The 20,250-nt window shown below is 39.2% G+C and overlaps 1 long non-coding RNA gene across 1 annotated transcript; it reads right to left on the minus strand.

Moving 5' to 3' along the window:
* Nucleotides 1-12,963: 12,963 nt before the first annotated feature.
* LOC120436043 lies at nt 12,964-14,455 on the minus strand. Its single transcript, XR_005610075.1, has 3 exons — nt 14,298-14,455; nt 13,938-14,062; nt 12,964-13,146 (listed from the first exon to the last, which is right to left on the minus strand). It is a non-coding gene; the product is annotated as an uncharacterized LOC120436043 (long non-coding RNA).
* Between the last annotated feature and the right edge of the window lie 5,795 nt (nt 14,456-20,250).

Genomic DNA, 20,250 nt, shown 5'->3' on the forward strand with positions numbered 1-20,250 from the left:
CAAAATTCTTCTTATGAAAAAAGATGCACTACACGCTTCAGCCAGAAGGGTGCAGCCGAGTGCTTCTGATGTGCTGCTGAAGGCTGAAGGAGTTGACAAGTCAACATATGTGACGCCGATGAAATGAAATTAATCAAAAGTTTCTTTAGTAGAGAGATCGTGTGTGTGTCTGTGTGTGTGTGCACGCAACCCACCTGTGTGCACGCCTGTGTTGTGTTGTCTCAAGCTAAAATACTAGCTCTGTTTAAAAACAACACAGGAAATGGTTAAAAAAGTCATTTTTTAAAATTTATTTATGTTTTGGATTTAATATGTTCCCCAAAGTTGCTCCAGGGCTCCTGTCTGCACCATCTGAGGACGTCAACAAGATTAGGATGGAGGCTTTTCGATCGATTGGTTTCCCTTCATCCTTTTCACTTCTCATCTGCGCTGATCTCCACGTCCTCTCCTCCACAGCTGGCAGCCGATGAGACCTGCAAGTGTGTCTGACAGGGATAGAGAAATATCTAGGGCAAGACTGTCAGAGGTGAAATCTGGGGAAGAAGAAGAAGAAGAGGTGGGGGATTGCACAGAAGAAGAAAAGTAGATATGAAATGCTGCATCGCGTTTATATTGTATAAGGTTTTTTTTTTAAAAGAATTATGTTTTTTATCACGAGTTAAAGTGCAGTGACTCATGCAGTCACCTTTCAGATCAAAAAACCAAAAGTCTTCTTAAAAACTTCAACCATAAATACGCAGTGTGAAGACCTTTTTAAACGAATCTTTACGGTGTCTTACTCAGTAGAGACTCCAAAATTATATAGAAAGGTGGGCGGTGAAATTTAAGGTGTAACAGAGTCCTTTACAACCTCCTCATCACCTGTTTCCTTCTTCTCGCGCTGCTTGAGGTTGGATTGCTCGGAGCACTTTGGTGTGTGCTTACGAAGGTTTCGTGACAAAGACGGGAGATGAATTCACACCCCCAAGTAATGAAACGGTGGAGACAGAAATGGGACTGGCAGAGGAAAAATCTGGATGTGGCTCCCAATCGGAGACGGCGTATCTGTCACATATATAAGGGCCACACTTATCTCCCTGAAGCTGCAAAGAGCAACTCTGGAAGCAACAGGTGACTGTTTTAAAAATATAAGCTTTCAATAGGCGCTAATCCTGTAAGTCCTCTTTTTGAAATAAGTGTTGAAGTTTGACATGTTTTTTTTTTGTTGTTGAGAAAAGCACTTTTGCCCAGAGTTAAAACTAGACTGCTAACTCAACTGAGCACAAAGAGGTGGAAATAGGTGGAAACGGCAAGCGGTTCAAAGGTAACAAAATCCACCTACTAGTGCCCCTAATGCTCATTATTCAGCAAGTTTTATCTCATTTGCTTAATCCTCACAAAAGCTCCCATGTGGAACCGCTTCCCCCGTCCAAACAGGAGACTCCGGGATGTTCATGGTCCCCAGTCAGGAAACACTTCAACCTCCAGTAAAATGTGGATTCGTCTTTGTTTTCCACTTTGGTTTTTGTACGGATTAAGAAAATGAGATATAGCATGTTAATTAGTGAACTTTACAGGTGCTGGTAGGCTTTTGGTTTTTTTTTTTTTTTAACATGTCTTAGTGTCAAGTTAAAGTAACCAACAGACATTTTTTTTCATTGAGATGAAAGTGAATGTGTGTGTGTGTGTGTGTGTTTTCTCATCCTATTTATCTGTGGATGGAGGGCTCTTTTACTCTTCCAGCTGTGATGGCCCTCTTTTGCACTCCCAGTGCCACTACACACTGCCACATCCTCCTCTCCACCCTTAGATGGGTTAAATGTCTCGGGCTCTCCACACTGACAGTTTTAACTCAACTAGTTGCTCCCAACAGATGGCACAGAAAGGCTTCACTTCTTCTACACACACCCAGGATGTCCTAGGACTCAAACACACATGCAGTGTTTGGGGGGCACAACCTCACTGTACTGTTCTCTCTATAGAGGCCTTTTTAAATATTAAAGTAGACTTACTGTGATGACTTCAGTCTCTGTATTTAATTAGATTTGTATTATTCAGAGCTGTATTTAGCTTATACGTGGCCTTACTGCAGCCTCTCTCTTCTCTCTCTTTTAGACCACCCTACTTTCATCTCATTGGCTGCCCCTCACAAAAAGAAGGTTTGAACAACAGGTTGGAGGGGCTCCTGTGTCCCTGACGCAAAATCGAAGTCTCTCTTTCCCTCACAGTGATTACTTGCACACAAGCCAAACTCGTTGTTTGAAACTTTGGCCATGTTTAATGCAAGGATCCGCCATTATAACAGTTACTATACGACAGAAAATAATCCAGGAAGTGATTGTGTGTCCATTTGCATGGATTTTATTGGCTGACCTGTTGCCAGCCAGCTTTTAGCTAAAGTAAAACTGGCAAGTGCAGTAACGGGGAAAGAGCGTGTTTTGCTGCACCCTGCAGTTCATACACTCAAGCTAGCCTTAAATTATTAGTATAGACCTTCCACCTCCACACACACACACACCCTGAGTTTGATCTCATGGTTATAATGTCAGCGTGTATCTATTCACAGCATTAAATGGAGGGAGGTGATGCAGCCATCCACACGTGAAATCTACGAATTAGCTGTGAAATTGCTGTTATTTGCCACTGATTGTTTATGACTCGGTACACAGGGTTTTTTCTTTTCTTTTCTGGCCTTCTCTTTTGTCCGCACAAAGGGTTTTCTTATCATTATTATGGTTTTCAAAAGGAGATGTTTTCAGGATGGATGCACACACTCATAAATGGGGGGGACGCCAAGGAAGGTTTTAACATTTTACCTATATGTTGTGCTTCAGATTTAGCTCATTCTTTCTCCATCTTATCTCCGTCTCTAATGTTTTCAATCACCTTCTGCCTCTGCATCTTGTCTAAACGAGGTAAATTGTGCAGAAACCCCCCCCCCCCATCTGTCATCTCATCATGTCTTTGTCACTCTTGTCAATGTCCTGACACACAATACAATGAAATACAATAGAATACAATCGAAGCTGTAAAGACTTCTAGTTAGCTGAAGGCTGAGGGGGCTGTAAGCTTCATTTAGAGTGCACGCAACCAATTTATGTATGCACACACATGTTTCTCCCAAGGTTACTGCTAAATTCTGTGTCTCACATCTGAACTGCAAATGATTTCATAGCCTATATTTTATGAGAACTGCTATAACAAGGGCATGCAGTGTAAAATACACACACACACTTGGGTTAATATATATTATGAATCAGGAGTGCCAAACAAAAGGCCCGGGGGCCTGAATTGGCCCGGCAAGGACTCCAATCCGGCCCACTGAATTGTTTCATAAAATGTGAAGGAGGGGTTGATTTGTGGACTTTTATCTGTATTTTCATAAGTTTAAGCATTTCCTGTTGATAAAGACCTTCCCCATGCCCGTTCATAAACACAAATGTTATTATGTAAAATATAAACAATTAAACGACAGAAAAGTTTTTTCACTATCTGCTATAGAAATATCAGTTTTGTACAGTGGGTCCAAAGTAAGAAAAATAGAGTATTTTATTTGTCTAAAAAGACAAAAACCTAAGGAGATAGCACGATATTGCTATTAAAATCTCTTCGTGCTAACATGATATAACACTAGTTACCTTAATAACAACAAAAAACCCCCATCTTGCTTATTTTTCTTCTTTTATTTATAGTTTATTACCGATTTCCCGCCAAAAGAGTGAAACGGTGAAACAGCGCCTCTCTGGGTTGTAAAGGCTGCTTATTGTAACCCAATCTTAGTGGTCAAAGTGGGTACTGCAGCCTTGACTAACGGGACGGAGGGTGAAAGTTGACATCCTTGACTTTACAAAAAAAAAAAAAAAAAAAAAATAAAACAGTTGAACTATGAAAAATTATCAAAAGCAAACACCGGCATCATAGCGTGAATTGACAGGCCACTGGAAAAGAAACTCGGAGGTGAAATATTCAGCGTAAAGTGAAAAGAAAGCAACAGAAAGTCAACAACATCATTTAAATGAAGCTGCCGCTAACATTAAATCAGCCATGGCGCCTTTGAAAGCAAGCGGCACTAGCAAGGAGAGGATAGGAGGAGGTCTGTCAACAAACAAACTGCACATGAATACTGCATTCATGACCTGAAGGAGAGTGTTCTTGAACATCAAATGTGAGTCAAATACAGGCTCTGTTCGCCTTTTTTCTGTATCTGCGTGTCTCTTCGCTGCTGCTCCTCCTACCATAGCGGGCTTTCTTTGGTGATTCAGTTCCTTGCTGGGTACTTTTTTTTTTTATACCGGCTGCAGGTCTTTTATGCTGATTGCTGTTTGTCTGAGGCTGTAGTGTTCTTGCTGTTGTCAACACAGAGAGAAGGAGCCTGCCGAGGCTTTGAAAGTATGTGATTTCTCCCAGTTTTGTGTTTGCTGGTTATTTTGTCACCTGTTGTGTTGACTGCGAGATTTGTCGGTGCAGAAGGAGAAGGCCTCAATTTCTTGTTTTGTTGTGCTATGTAATGTAACTAACGTATTGTAAGGCTTGCAGGTCCTGGAGCTCAGTTTTTTTTAAATCCCAGTAATATAAATGCAAACCATGTATTTTAGGCAGCTACACTGCTGGCTAAAAGTTGGCTTTACTTTAAAGTGAATACTAACTTGTTCATTTTAAGTTTGCAGAGCTGTATAATGCTCAAAGAATGTCTTCTACAGTGACTTGGATTATATTTATTTATTTTTAGCAAGTAAAAAGTAGGTAATTGTAAAATTTCCACAAAGAAAAGGAATTGCTTTGAGTGTACTAATAGTACAATTTATGTCATTGTAAGCCTACACAGGTTTTAAAGTTGTGCATATAATGAAATGTGCTGTAAAAATAAAATTGCAGTTTTTTGCCACTTTAAGGAAATGCAAAAATCAGTTTACGAGCCATTTGAAGCCAATAGGAAAAAACAAACATCCCATTTAATGCCTATAGTTTCAGATTCTGCTGTCCCCAGCCTGTCCTCCGTAGTTTCAATGGGCTGCAAGCACCAGTAAACAGAAAAGAGGTGATGGCCTGTTTCATGTTGGCGGAGGCTAAATATGGGACACCGTCTGCATCACTCTGCTGACTGTCTCCTTTTACAAGTGCTGAAACAAACTAATCTGATTAGCGTGCATCACCCTCTTCAATGCTGAATGGAGTCCAAACACTCAAGGCAAAAACCTGACATTTCTCTGCTACTAACTCACTGCGATTCCCTTTCGCAGGAATAGCTAAATCGCTGCTCTGAACGTGAATTATGTTTTGAGGTTTTGAAAACAGCAATTCTTCTCCTTTTCTCCCCTCAATCCTCCTTTATTTCTTATAGTCACTCCTCTATTTCAGCACCACACATTCCAGCCTTCTTGGCGCTCTCCTTTCCCCCCTCCCTTGCTTCATGTTGTCTACCAATCAGGTTGATTGATTTTATGCCTCGTCTTATCAAGCGGAGCAGCCGTTGTCAATAAATATCGCCTGTCGCCTGTCTGTGCTCAGACCTGTGCACGGCAGGGAGAGCTGAGAAATTCAGTTTAGCTGCTTTTTTGAAGTTCATGCCGAGTCCACATGGTGCGCTTTTCATGAAACTGTCTTTAATCATGACCTTTGTAGTCCAGTCAATCACATCTGAGCAGTGACTATGTGTCTCTGTCAATCAGGAGATCAATCAAATCTCCTAACAAATGTTTGGCAGGAGACAACAAGAACCACCCCATTGTTGTTATCCAATGAAAACCGTGTTTGCCAAATCAGATGTACCTACTCCACACTACTTCTAAAGCTAAAGAATAATTTGGAGCAGCCAAAAAGTTACTTACGGTGGACGCAAGTTTGGCTTGATGAACAATTTAAAGTGTTTGAGAACTCTGAGTACCCGGAGTGAACAGGGGGTTAGGTTAGCCCAAAGGTGTGATTGTGAGTGTTAGTGATTAACTCCATTACTGTTTGTGTTAGAATCCAAATTCAGACTTTTTTGGAAAGAAGAGAAGACTGGCTTTATGGGGATGTTTGGTGTATCACAGTAGCACAAAGCATTCACAATGTACTGCTGTCTGAACAGGGACTAATCACAGAGAGAAATACTACTGTAACTCTGCAAACATTTTAATCTAGAGAGAATATTCAAATGGTTCCTGAAAGATTTTATTTTTGTGATTTTACAGCCAAAATTACTAAATAATTCCAGGCAACTTGTATGGTATTTGGGTGATAAAGGGTTAAGGCTGGGATTGTATTGCTGTGGTCTGCTTGGTGTCCCACAGGAGGAAGCACATGCAGTTTGTGCCCATGTGCCCCCATAACGTAGTGTTTTACACATTCTCCTAATAGGGGAAAGTGAAAGTAGCTTTTAATATTCAGTATAATGTACACATGTATGCAGTCAGTTCAATTAACAAGTATATAGCGTTTCATTAATCAACTGATAGTTCTCTTCACTTGCTGCTTTGTGACTGTGTGTTATTTTGGTTATAATAATAATTTATCAATTAAAGTTGAAAAGCCATATTATCGTACTAGTGATTTGATGCTGTATGATCTTTTTTTTTTTTAAATGTTTGTGTTTAAAATTTGGGCTCTTCTTAAATATACACATAAGGAAATGTATTGGGCCTCTTGAATACTTTGGCGTTGGTGGTATAACTCAAAATGAAGTCATATTAACTCATCAGCTTGCTTGATGAGCAGTTCTGCACAACACATCAGTCCTCCTGTGTCCTGTGTGACCTACAACACCAGTGGGGCTTTGCTATCCAGTACAAGCACTCACTAACTATTGCAGTATAAACAATTAGACTTAAATGTAGTCCTACTGTGTAAAGTGTGCATTCCTTATTTGATGCTGACCGTTATCTCACCTCTGCTGTTAGACTACATTTCTAGTAAAAGAGCAACTATGAATAAATGATCATGCTCTAATTCTAACCTAATCTGGAAGTGGGTATGATTGACATCATATTCAGAAACCCTGTGTAGGCCTTCAGCAGCCTGTGTCAGTGGTTTTTGAGCATTAACTCCAGTTTTATGTGCAGGTAATGCTGTTAAAGCTATGTATAAACCTAAACATAGCCAAATGATGACACTTTAACCAGCCAAATAAATCCTGGTGCAATTCAGCACCCGCACATCTTTAGAAAACCAGATATGACCAGTTTTTTTCTTCTTCCTCTGTTTCTGCTTAACTATCATTTAAATGGGTTCAGACATTTTATCATTTGAAAAGGTGCCAAACCTGCCAGTGTCTTTTCCTCAATTTCACACAGCCACAGACAGAGAATGGGGGAGGGATCATTCAGTTTTTGTGGATTGCCTTTCTGGTAGTAGCTTTTCAAAACATTTCACAAAGAAAGACAGTAACACCCTGAGAGACACTGCCAAGGTGCGGAAAAATAAACATAGAACTCCCTTGTTTATGAAATGCCTCTTTTTAAAGGTAATATATATACAGTTAAGCCCATAATTATTCATACCCCTGCCGAATTTTGACTTAAAGTTACTTTTGTTCAACAAGCAAGTTCGTTTTTGAGCAGAAATGACACAGGTGTCTCCCCAAAGATAATAAGACGATGTACAAGAGGCATCATTGTGGAAAAAAATATTTCTCAGGTTTTATTTATATTTTAGCAAAAGTATCATGTCCAGAATTATTCATACCCTTCTCAATAATCAATAGAAAAAGCCTTTATTGGCTATTACAGCAATCAAACGCTTCCTATAATTGCAGACCAGCTTTTTGCATGTCTCCACAGGCACTTTTGCCCATTCATCTTTAGCAATGAGCTCCAAATCTTTCAGGTTGGAGGGTCTTCTTGCCATCACCCTGATCTTTAGCTCCCTCCACAGATTCTCAATTGGATTCAAGTCAGGACACTGGCTAGGCCACTGCAAAACGTTAATGTTGTTGTCTGCTAACCATTTCTTCACCACTTTTGCTGTATGTTTTGGGTCATTGTCGTGCTAAAATGTCCACTGGTTCCCAAGGCCAAGTTTTTCTGCAGACTGCCTGATGTTGTTGTTGAGAATCTTCATGTATTGCTCTTTTTTCATGGTGCTGTTTACTATGATTAGGTTCCCTGGTCCATTGGCTAAAAAACACCCCCAAATCATTAGGTTCCCACCACCATGTTTGACAGTGGGGATGGTGTTCTTTGGGTTGAAGGCTTCTCCATTTTTATGCCAAATGAAGGCAACATCATTGTGACCAAATAATTCAATTTTTGTTTCATCTGACCATAACACTGAAGACCAGAAACCTTCTTCTTTGTCCAGATGAGCATTTGCAAAGGCCAAACGAGCTTTGGCATGCCTTAGAAGTGCCTGGAGAAGTGGCGTTTTCCTTGGTCTGCATCCATGGAACCCAACAGTGTCCGTTGGACTGTCTGCCTTGAGACATTGCCACCAGCAGAGCCCAGATTCACCAGAATGGCCTTGGTGGTGATCCTTGGATTCTTTTTCACCTCTCTCACTATTCTCCTGGCCAGCACAGGTTTCATTTTTGGCTTCCGACAACGTCCTCTGAGATTTTCCACAGTGCGGAACATCTTGTATTTTTTAATAATACTTTGCACTGTAGCCACTGGAACTTGAAAACATTTGGATATGGCCTTGTAGCCCATTCCTCACTTGTGAGCAGCCACAATGCGCAGCTGCAGGTCCTCACTGAGTTCCTTTGTCTTAGCCATGAATGTCCACAGACCACCTGCAAAGAGCTGCTGTTTTTCAACTGTTGAGTTGATCAAAACAGCTATTTTCAATTAATCAGGGTAATTATGATGCTTTAGAACAGCTTTGACTATTTGGAATGGTATGGAACTTTGGATTTTCCCAGAGACTGTGACAGTTTGTGAAGGGTATGAATAATTCTGGACATGATACTTTTTGCTCAAATGTAAATAAAAGCTGAGAAATATTTTTTTCCACAATGATGCGTCTTGTACATCATCTTATTATCTTTTGTGAGACGCCTGTGTCATTTCCAGTCAAAAAATAACTTGCTAGTTGAATAAAAGTAACTTTAAGTCAAAATTTGCCAGGGTATGAATAATTATGGGCTTAACTGTATATATAGAGAGAGAGACAGACAGAAAGATATATATATATATATATATATATATATATATATATATATATATATGTGTATATGTGTGTGATAATGATCCAGTAGTAACACAGGCAGGATCATCCTGCTAAAAATAGATTTAAGTTGCTTATAACTGTGCTTAACTGAAATTTTGTGTCAGTGATACATTTACATTAATTATATATACAGTGTCATGAAAGAAAATGTGCCCACTTCCTGGTTTCTTATTTTTGTTGCTTATTTGTCACATTTGCATGTTCCAGGTCATCAAAAAATGTTAATATTAGACAATAAGTAAATAAAAATGGTAGTTGTTAAATAATAATTTCATTTATTAATAGAAAAAGTTTAGCCACACCTAATAAGTGATTGTGCCACCCAAACTTTTCCCATAGGAACAACTAAGCTTGGATAGCTTTTTAATGACTCATCATTTAAAAACAGCATTTTGTATTTATTCTGGCTATCTTTGACTAATATTAACATTTGTTTGATTCTCTGAAACATGTAAGTGGTGACAAATATGCAAAAAACAAAACAAAAACAAAATGAAATCAGGTGGGGGGAAATACTTTTTCACTGCAACTATATGTACTCTTCGATTTTTATGATGCAGTGTGTTTTTTTTTTTTTTTTTTTTTTTTTTTAACCCTTCAGCTGTAAAAGGCTGATTGGGTATTGTTGTTACCCCGCTGGGTGGGCAACCTGGACACCCAAGTTTGTGAATGCGATAACTTGAGAACGAGGTGACATAGGATTTCCAAACTGATACCGTGGGTGTATCTACTAAAAATCTTGCACAAGTTTGAAGTTTTCTGAAAATCTTTTGAATGCAATAACATGAGAACGATAATACTTAAAAGATTTGCACATTATCTTTTATGAAGTTTTTAAACTTCATGACATTTACGACCGCAGTCACATATTTTCATGTGTGTTTGATATATTTTTAATCCGAAATATGCTTTCTAACATGAATCTGCTCTTCAACTTCTAGAGATTTTCATAAGCAGCCCAATGGTGTGACAAGTATAATGTGTGTGTGTGCTTTGATTTTCCACTTCTAATCACTGCATTTTAATTATTTCCAATAAGCCAAAGACAGACCCACATTTAGTGCTGCAGAAGCCTGAAAGCCTTCATTACACTTTCTGCATCCACAGGTCGGCTTGGATACATAAATTTGTGACGTAAATATTTTCATTTGACGATGAGGATGAGGGTCCATGTAAACGTCTGTATTTTGTGCATAAAAATGAATGAAAATTATTACTGAGAACATTAGAACATTTTAAAATATCTTTCAACAATGAAGGTAAGATTTAAGACTACTGGAACTGTTTTAAAAAAGTATTCCTGTATGAAATGTAATACTAGCTGTGAAACCCACCAACCTGAAGGCACACGTTTGATAATCTAACAAACTTTTTTTTAAAGAACACCTAATGAATGACACAAATGTTTCTAGATATATGGTGCAGCTCTTATTTACTAGCAGGTGAAACCAGATGACTGCTATGGCTGCTTTCAGGAAGAGGCTTTCAGGTCTTCTCTGGGAATTTGGGATGGGGCTGTGCACAGGTGTGTGTGTGTGTGTGTGTGTGTGTGTGTGTGTGTGTGTGTGTGTGTGTGTGTGTGTGTCTATATGTGCGTATGTGCGGCAGATGGAGGCAGATCCCCTTTCCCCCCAAGGGTTATATCATTACACGGATAATTAGGCCAAGCCAACCAGGGAAGGGAAACATCAACACTGCAATTCCAGTATATTCACAAGGATCTCTGGCTGAATCATACTTATTTTTTTTTTTTTGTGAGGTTGTGAAATGTTAAATACAAACACACACACACACACACACACACATGCAAATGAGAAAGTAGTCTGTTTTGCCCGGTGTCATTTTATGAGGCTTAATAAAGAACATCTGATTTAATAAAGTTTTTTGTTTTTAGATTAACTTTGACTTGTTAATTTTTTAAGCGTCACTAAAGCAGAAAGCTGAGGTAGAATCTTTTTAAAACATTGCATTACCTCAACTAGAACTCAAATAACCTTTATACAGTGTGTATTAAAGTCATGGTGACTGACAGACTCAGGATTGGCCAGGCTTACAGACTCTAAATAGTCTTCTGACATTCAAATTAATTTCTGTTCTTTTATGTTTCTAACAGCCAAGATCAGAATTGACATTGCCTCATGTGCAACACACCTTTTAAACAATTTAAGTAAGGAAAAGTTGTCCAGTTACAGGAAAAAACTGTTCCACTTGGATCTCTAGTTAAATGGCAAACAGTGTTGGAGTCAAGGTTGGACATACAAAAGAGACATTTAGCTAAGAAATGCTTAACAGCTCAGAGGAAAATAAAAACTTGATAATTAAAGGGTTACGATGCCGACCTCTGATTATGAAGATGAAATCGTGCTTCACTGCCAGATATTTTTCCTTTCTAAAGAAATTGCAGGAAGTTTTGCTCTTGCAGTAAAAATGCTGTATTGAAGGAGTTAAGCGATGAAGGGTGGACCTTGGCACTCATTCAGTGATTAATTTGTGAGGTGTAGAAGTCCTGGTACTATTAACAATAAAGCCTGGACTATACTCTGTTGCGGACATGGACATGGGCAGCTGGAGACCCGACAGCCTATAGTCATTCTTGCTATACTACTTTGAAGTCTGCTGTATGGTTTCATGTGTAGTTGGTGTAGTAATGTAAATTTTTTGCAGACGGGTCTGCATGGTCACAAAAATCAGGCAGGCATGTGGACATCGTTGTGATCCCTCATGCTCACTCTTTCTTAATGAAATTTATGTCACTTGGACCCTGGTCGACTCGAAGAAACAGAAAGTATAATCCCCACTTAAGACTCATGAGGTCAAATGTAAAAGAATTCAAAATAACAGCCTATGCAGGAATGAAACTATAGCATGGTCACAAAAAGGGATTTCTGGCTTTTTATATGAACCTTTCCTGGGCTGCAAGACCACCCTGTTTCTTTCCCACATTTAGAACAGTCTACAGATTGAGACTGCAAGTTGTGTGTGGCCTTTACACCTGGACTTCAAAGCACAAGTTCCACACATAAGACATACTTTACCTACTTATCTTACTCAGAAAGTCGCGAACATTATGTGGAAGGAACTTCAAGCCGAGGTATAGGCTGTGCTGGTTTTCACTGCAATCTTCTCTTGGTTGTTTTTGTCTGTGTGTGTAATTGTCTTTATTTGGCTGCACTGTTGTGTGTTTGCTTTTTAAGTGCCAGAAAAAATGTAGTCGAATTGTTTTAGTGTTTTGTATTGAAGTAAAGCTTTTAACTGATCAATAAAACGGGGCTTATGAATTCTTTTTAAGGGACTTCAAAGGAGAAGACGTTTCAGTGGAGAACACTTTCTTTTTATTCACCATTACGGAGAAATAAATGAAAATAACCATGCTAGAGATGGAGAAAACTCAAAGGAGCAAGGACACCGAGAATAGAAGATCTTGATATCATTGTTTGTCTCGTCTGTCCATTGCTCTGGCTGTCTTGGTTAATATTTCTCTGTTACAGCGGCTAACCTTGCAGGCAATCAATTGGTTTGGACCGAGGATTCATATTTCTCATCACCCCTCCATTTAACTGGATTCACTTGAAGACAAAGACCTCCCCGACTGAATTCAAACTCCTACACTCACAGCTAAACTCAGTCTCACACACACACACACACACCTTCTAATATGTTTACCTCTCTTCACAGTTCTCACTCGCTTCTGAATTGATCCCATCTGAGCAGCCTTGGAAAACAGCATTGAGCTCTGCTAGCATTCATCTCCTCTTTCGTCTTCATCTCACTCTTTCTCTCTACTCTGCCTCTCTACCTCTCTGTTTTTTTCTTTCCCTCCAACCTTGGATGCTTCTGAGAGCTGCTATTCTCAAGGGGGAGCTGTTGAATAGAACTTGCCTGGGAAGCTGCGGCACTTCGTGAAGTTTTTTAACCTTCGGGGAGTTTTCAAGGATTGTGGAGCTGAATGCAGTGCAGACACAGGTTGGGCTGATGCTTGGAGCTATTTGGTGTCATCAACTTCTTTAATGCGGAGCTTCTTTCCTGACCACAGCATTAAAAAAAATGTTCAACAGTAAAGCATGACAAGTTTGTCAACCAACAGCCCAAGCCCACTTCTAGCCCTCTGTTAAGGCTTATATTGTCGCACTTTAAAAATGGACCTTTACTGCTCTGCATGCAGTATTGGAGTGACATGTGTCTACTAGAGGTGGGAATTATCAGACAACACGCAATACAATATTATTGCAATTTATGTCCCCAAAGTTAAACTTGTTAATATCTATTTCTGATAATTCAGCAATTAACTGTGAAAATTGTCAAAAATCACATATCTGTTACTGTCTACATAGACATAACTTCACATTTAAGCATTACATTTGTGCTCATCATCCTTCCTGTTCTATAGCAATATAACCAGAATACAACCAGCTGGTAGCCAGCTGAGTCGAGTTCCCTCGAGTTGTGCTCATTGACAAAGGAAATCTGTCTACATTTATAAATTAGACAACAGTTATTTACAAACCTTCACCAATCTCTGAGGGAGTTGCAGTCACTTGCACATTGGACAAGGTGTGTGATGCCAGTATCTTCAGTTGAAAGAGTATTTGATGCCTCAGGTTGAGAACACGTTGTTCATACACATAACAAGCTGCCATTTATACTCAGCTTCTGGCTGTTCACCTAATGTGAAGTCTGTGCAAACTGACAGAATTACTTTAACCTCTGTGACGTGGATTAATACCCCAGAGAACAGATTTACTCACAAAAATACTTCTTTGTCTGCAGTACTTTTTTTTTTTTTTAACAACTCACTTGCCATCTGCGTTACTTACACAGAAAGTCCATGTGAAAAATACTCTTTTCCTCCACCTTCACTCTCTCCTCCTCCTCCTTCTCTCCCCCAGCAGATATCTGATAGGAGTTCAAAGTTGCCTCTTTGATTCAGCACTGTCAGGATCTGATGGATGGCCCAGTATGGGGACAATAAAGGAGAATAATTACTGTTAAACTCGGGAAATTAATACCCACCCACAACACACACACACACACACACACACACACACACACACACACACACACAGAGACACACCCACACACAGGTTTAGAGGTTAAGAGCCATCCTTAAACCTGTCTTGATCTTACTTGATCCTATTTTCTATGAAAATTCTTATTACAAACACTCCACCTCTCACCCTATGACGGCTGGCTCCAGGCCCCCCAACAACCCTGATAAGGAAAAACGGAAGAGATGGATGGATGGATCTAAAAAAGTTCAGTTAGAATTATAGCTTGAATATAAGCCTGAATATAAATTATTATATCCTCCTGTTCCAACATTTAACTCACTATATATTTTCACAACTAACTTTAATAATGACATAGACAGTGTTGGGGAGTAACGGAATACATGTACCGCCGTTACGTATTCAGAATACAAAATATGAGTAACTGTATTCCGTTACAGTTACCGTTTAAAAAGGTGGTATTCAGAATACAGTTACTTTGTTGAAATAAATGGAATACACGGCGGTACTTCCCTGTTTCATATTGTCGCGGGTCAGGACTGTTTGGGTTTGTTTGACAGCTATGTTCTGTTGTTCCAGGCGGCAGCGTTACGGTTGCCATGGTTACAGGGTGACGCGTTCTCTCTCTGCGTGTTTCCTGGGTGAGAGAGCGCTTTTTTGTTGTTGTTGTTGTGCTAAGCTAAAAGGCAGAATGCTACAGGCATAGCTCTAAAGCATGTAGCCTGATGGTCAGTGTAGTCCGTGCTGCAGGGAGAATGGACTACCATACCCGTTATGTGTCCGTGAGCGAGGGAGGGAGAGAAAGGAAAAGTCCGAGCTGTCACGGAGCAAAAACGGGAGCTGGAAGCATGTAAATATAATAATAACCACTGCAGCCAAGAAGAGTGCCTGACGAGCCCATTTGTAAGTAAGCTATTAAGACTCAACTGTACACTGTGTTCGTGTTTTTCCTCCGGAAAAAATAAGTTCCGTTGGAGCAGCCTTTCAACGCCTCTCTCTGTCTCCCGCAAGCAAAGTTGACCCAGACAAAAAAGTAAAGCTAGTTTTCGGCTACCAGCCCGACAGGGAACCGGACGTATTAGCCAGAGGTCCCTTTACTACGTTTCAGAGCCGCGGACCTTCAGTAACAGTAATAAATCACAGCAATAGGACATTCATGTAGTTGTAAACAGCATGATAATATATTAAGTAATCCAAAGTATTCAGAATACGTTACTCTCATTGAGTAACGTAACGGAATATGTTACAGAATACATTTTGGGGCATGTATTCAGTATTCTGTAGTGGAATACATTTTAAAAGTAACCTTCCCAACACTGGACATAGAAGCTGTTTCTCTCATTGTATAGTAAAACACTTATAACTTTCAGATCGTGGGTGTAATTTAATTATAAGGGAGGGGAACTGGGTGTTGCAATTTGCTGCTTTGTAAACACACAGTGTGAAAGACCTGTTTAAGACAGACTGCATTCATGGCAGAAGTGGTGTTTGGAAAATATACTTAATGTTTGAACACATAAAATTAGATTAATAATCAGAGTTTTTTCTTTATTCTCAGCTTTATGTTGGATTATGTGAGCTACTTAAAATATAAAGATGTCCAAATTTGTACACCTGACTGTCTGTGACAAACTAAATCTCCCAAGTGTGTTAGGACTCAAGAGGGAACACATTTGCTGAAAATAATCTCTACTTAATTATATTTCATCAGGCAATCATTTTTGCTGTGACCAAAGTTCAGAAGCAGAAGTCTTGACCTTGTCCCTATAAATGCAACAAACATGCATGCATGTGTCTGTAGTTTTGCCCCACCAGATACAGTCTGGATCAAAATTTAAGGCCACTTGAAAAATGGTAAAAAATCATATTTTGCATGGTTGGATCTTAACAAGGTTCCAAGTAGAGCTTCAACATGCAACAAGAAGAAATGGGAGTTAGACAAAACATTTTTTTGAGGATGCAATTTACTGAAAACAACGCTTAAACTGAAACAGGCTGTTTTACAGCTGATCGAAAGTTTAGGAGCACATGCCTTTAAAAGTCCAAATCTGTGGAAAAATGTGGATTTATTGTCATTTTCTGTCAGGTAGTCACACTGTCATGATGTTCTGGTGGCAAAGGGTTCGGGTACTTTCCCTTTTTGAATGTGGTCGGGTTGTTGAACTGCATAAGCAGGGTCTCTCGCAGCGCGCCATTGCGCATCACATCTCATTGTGATGAAGGGTAATTTAACCAAATACCAGTGGGGCATATGTATATATCTGAGCCTATATATATAATTTTGACACTGTGTAAATTAGAAAATAAAAAAAAAATAAAAATGTGCATCCAGTCTATTTTTTTAAGTCATTAAAGATGAGCCCTGGTAAAAGAACAGTTCAAATAAATCATTAAAAGCCCCAAATTACCATGACATATCTCATGATGATTGTAAACTTCTCACTCAAGCCGTATATATGTGGATTTAAATGCTTGATTATTTTTGTATTTTCCCTACTTTACTCCTGTCCTGTATAAAATACCATTTCTTTTTCTTCTCCAAATTCAGGGTCTGAATGTAGTGGCCTTCTGCCAGTTTACCAGTTAACCAAACCCTAACTTTGGAAGTAGGTAAAGTTGTGCTAGAAACTTTGTTTGTACACCAGAAACACCAAAATGGTGCTTGTTTTCCCTGGAGGCTTTAAGTAATCATACAATAGTTGTTGTTTTCCAGGTTGCCCCAAGCTTAATCTTTGTGTAGAAATGTCATAGTTTTATTATCTGTGATGAAAACAGTTTATTTGTTTGTAGCTTTTACAAAGTTCATAATTAAATCATTATGGTAAACCATCGGTTAATGTTATTGCCCAGTCTAACAAAATACATCTATGCGTGCTTTTATATGTTGATTTGTCTCAGTGGGAGCTGAAGGATGAGCAGTGTCCATGTGTTCCCATGGTTTCTGTCTTGAGACAACAAGGCTGACACCACACACTTTGCGGTTTATCAGCCCATCAACTTCTAGTCAACATGAGCTGCTTGAAGTCAGAGCTTAGTAGTGTTGTTGCTTGATTCCGCACATACACACACACAGATCCCAGAGAGACTGAACTTGATCCCTGGCTCTACTGGCTTGTCAATCGTTTGTGGGATTGGCTTACAGATAATTGACAGTTGTTGGAGCTGATCCCAGTGCCAGGTAAAGAATGCTGGAAGAGCACGACAGGTGAGGGCTTGAGTGGGTGTGTAGTGTGAGTGTAAGTGAGGTCTTGGTACACTGCAGGGCTGTGTTATCTGATAAGAATCAATCGTAGAGGTTAAGAGTGTTTCCATGAATGAGTAAGAAGCACTCTTTAATCTATAGCACAGTCTTTTTGTGTGAAGAGCATCTGCACTGTTTGCCAAGAGCTTAAAGGAAGCATTTATACATTTCGGGAGTCTTTCTGATCCATGTTGTCATTAAGAATTAGACAAAGGACTATCCTCCCCTAGGTTATCTGTGCATACTGGATTTATAAGAGACCCATCAGCTGTTTTAGGTACATGTGGTGTATTCGGCACTTGACTAACTGTCAACAAAATCTGAGTAAAAATCAGTTGCAGTTAGTGGCAAGCAAAGAAAAAAATTCCTTAAAAGTTCCCGGGCAAACATCAGATATATTTTTACCATTTCCACCTCCATTCTTTTGTGGATTTTCTCTCCTTTTAAGTGGAGGAATGCATACAGTATACATTGTTTGAGTATTTCAGAACAAATGAGAGATGCAGTCCTTTCATTGAAGGGAATGTTCACGAGAACAAGCTGATATTTGTACTTTAAACATGAAACCAGGCTTGCAACACACTGGTGGCAACTCTCAGTTAGGTATTTAGGATCATTTATTTTGACATCCAGGACCCAAAGATTTATTTATTTAATTTTTAATCGTATTTACTTTGTGCATCTTAAATAAAATAGAATGTAAGATCACATCTCACACATTGACTCCTTTTTTCCCCTCCACTCATGTTCAGGTTGTGCTGTAGAATAAAGGCAGTCATGCCAAATATTGGAATTTAAGCTCATTAAAATTGTACAAACTGTTTTTGCCTTATATACAGTATGTTAATGTGTGTTTGCAAGTTTCAGTAAGTTGTGGCACCTATTTCTAATTTTTATGTGAAAATATAAAGAAACAAGAAGCACTCCAAGAGCTCAAACCTCAGCTCACACTCTGGTCAGTATTGGAATAGTAATGGAACAGAATAGTATTGGATTTTCTTTATATTCTGTTTGTTTTCTTTTTCTTTGTGCCATGAAACACTTTGTGGCAGGGAGGGTTAGGACCAAGAAGGCAAGTGAGACAGGGCTGGGCCTGGGAATACAAGACTAGACTCTAGGGAGGACACAACAAAGAACAGAGAGAGAGAGACAATAAATACATAGAAGGTAATGAGGGAAAAGGAAATGGGTGGGAGCACAGCTGGGACTAATCACTGAAGATGAGACAAAGGAAGAAGGACTAAATACAATGCACAAGAGACAAGAGACTATCAAAATTAAAAAAGGAATAACACTTAGACATAGACTCAAACATCTGAACTTGACACATAGACAGGGAAACAAACATGGAGACGAGAGTGACCTGTCACAGGACGCGCAAGACTGGGATAGGCTGGACACGAAAGAGAACTAACATCATCATCTAAAAAGGAACCAAAGACTAGAAGCAAAGATCACAAACTCAGAGACACTTAGGAGATAATATCATACTCAAAGAACTGGACATGAATAACCTAAGCTGCTTATATGATATTAAACTACAATATATTTCTGACTAGGCAGCTTCTTTCTCGTTATTATACTTTAAAGATATAACACATTATGGGGTCAACTTGACAGAAAAGCATATGTGAAAGTGAGGTCAATATGACATGATATTTAAAATCCCCATATATCATTCCCTAAATGTTGTCAATATAAACAATGGCAATAAGAAACGTAGGTTTAAGTATATCTGTGGCATCATTATCACATTATTATCACTTTAACCTTCAGATCAAGCCATTGACCTTGACGTAGAGGTCAAATGTGACATATTTCTAAATGTTCACAACACACAACACAAGTTGTTTTTTTGTTTTGTCAATTTTCTGCCAATAAAGGGTTGACTTGACATTGAAGATGTAAGCCAGATTTTAATGACTCATTAACGTGGCCTCTCTCTTACACCCTACAAAGTTTTATCAGAATTCTCAAGCTGTTGTGTTTAGAGACAGACCGGCACGCATACACACACGCAAACGCTACCAAAAACATATTTCCGTGGCAGAGGTAAGACAGTACTGTTCATTTCAACGGTGAAATTAAATGATGTTCTTTCAGTCTTTTTGCAGCTGATTCATATCAAAGTTGCTTCTAACCTTGCTGCTAAAACTAAAGCAATGCATGTCATCTTGGGCAGTTTCTTGGAAATTTATGTCCAAAATTCGAAAAGTGGCTTGACAGCAACATGCTAAACATTTTAGGAACCACTCATGCTACTTTTGGAAGCCTTTTTGTTATTGATTGCTAGAAACTGTGCTTCTTTCCTTCCTCCTACCCCGTTGCTCAGCTATCTTCAAAGCAGCAGCATACATTAGTGTCGGTGTGTGAATGTTCCCAACTGCATCAGGACCTAACACTGTATCTGTGCATGTTCGTCTCTGCATATATGTGTGTGCAACAAGTCTACAAGCACACATAAATTTGTTTGTTTGTTTTAATACTCACAAAGAAATATAATAACTGTACTTACGGGAAGAACAAAACCTCCAATAACATCCTGGACGGTCTTTACGTCTACCTGCTTGGAACATTCACCATCACTTCTGTAACTTTAATGACTTGTCATTATAAACTGGTCAGTATATTCCAAAGTTTATCAGATCCAGCCAGGACTTGGTGGTTGGAGGAAAAGGTGGCAGGTATTCACTGCAGTTCAGTCAAACCTGAAAACACCAAAACATGATTACAGTAAGCCAGGCTTTATACCATTCCTATCATGTCTAACACATTGGCGTCTTGCCCGCCAGATGGCTTCTGGCCATGTCTCTTCATAGTGTGGAATACGTGTGTGTATCTCTATGTAATGGAAATTTGACAGTATATGTCAGAGCAGTG

This window comes from Oreochromis aureus, linkage group 23 (assembly GCF_013358895.1).
Source record: "Oreochromis aureus strain Israel breed Guangdong linkage group 23, ZZ_aureus, whole genome shotgun sequence".
NCBI classification, from domain to species: Eukaryota; Metazoa; Chordata; class Actinopteri; order Cichliformes; family Cichlidae; genus Oreochromis; species Oreochromis aureus.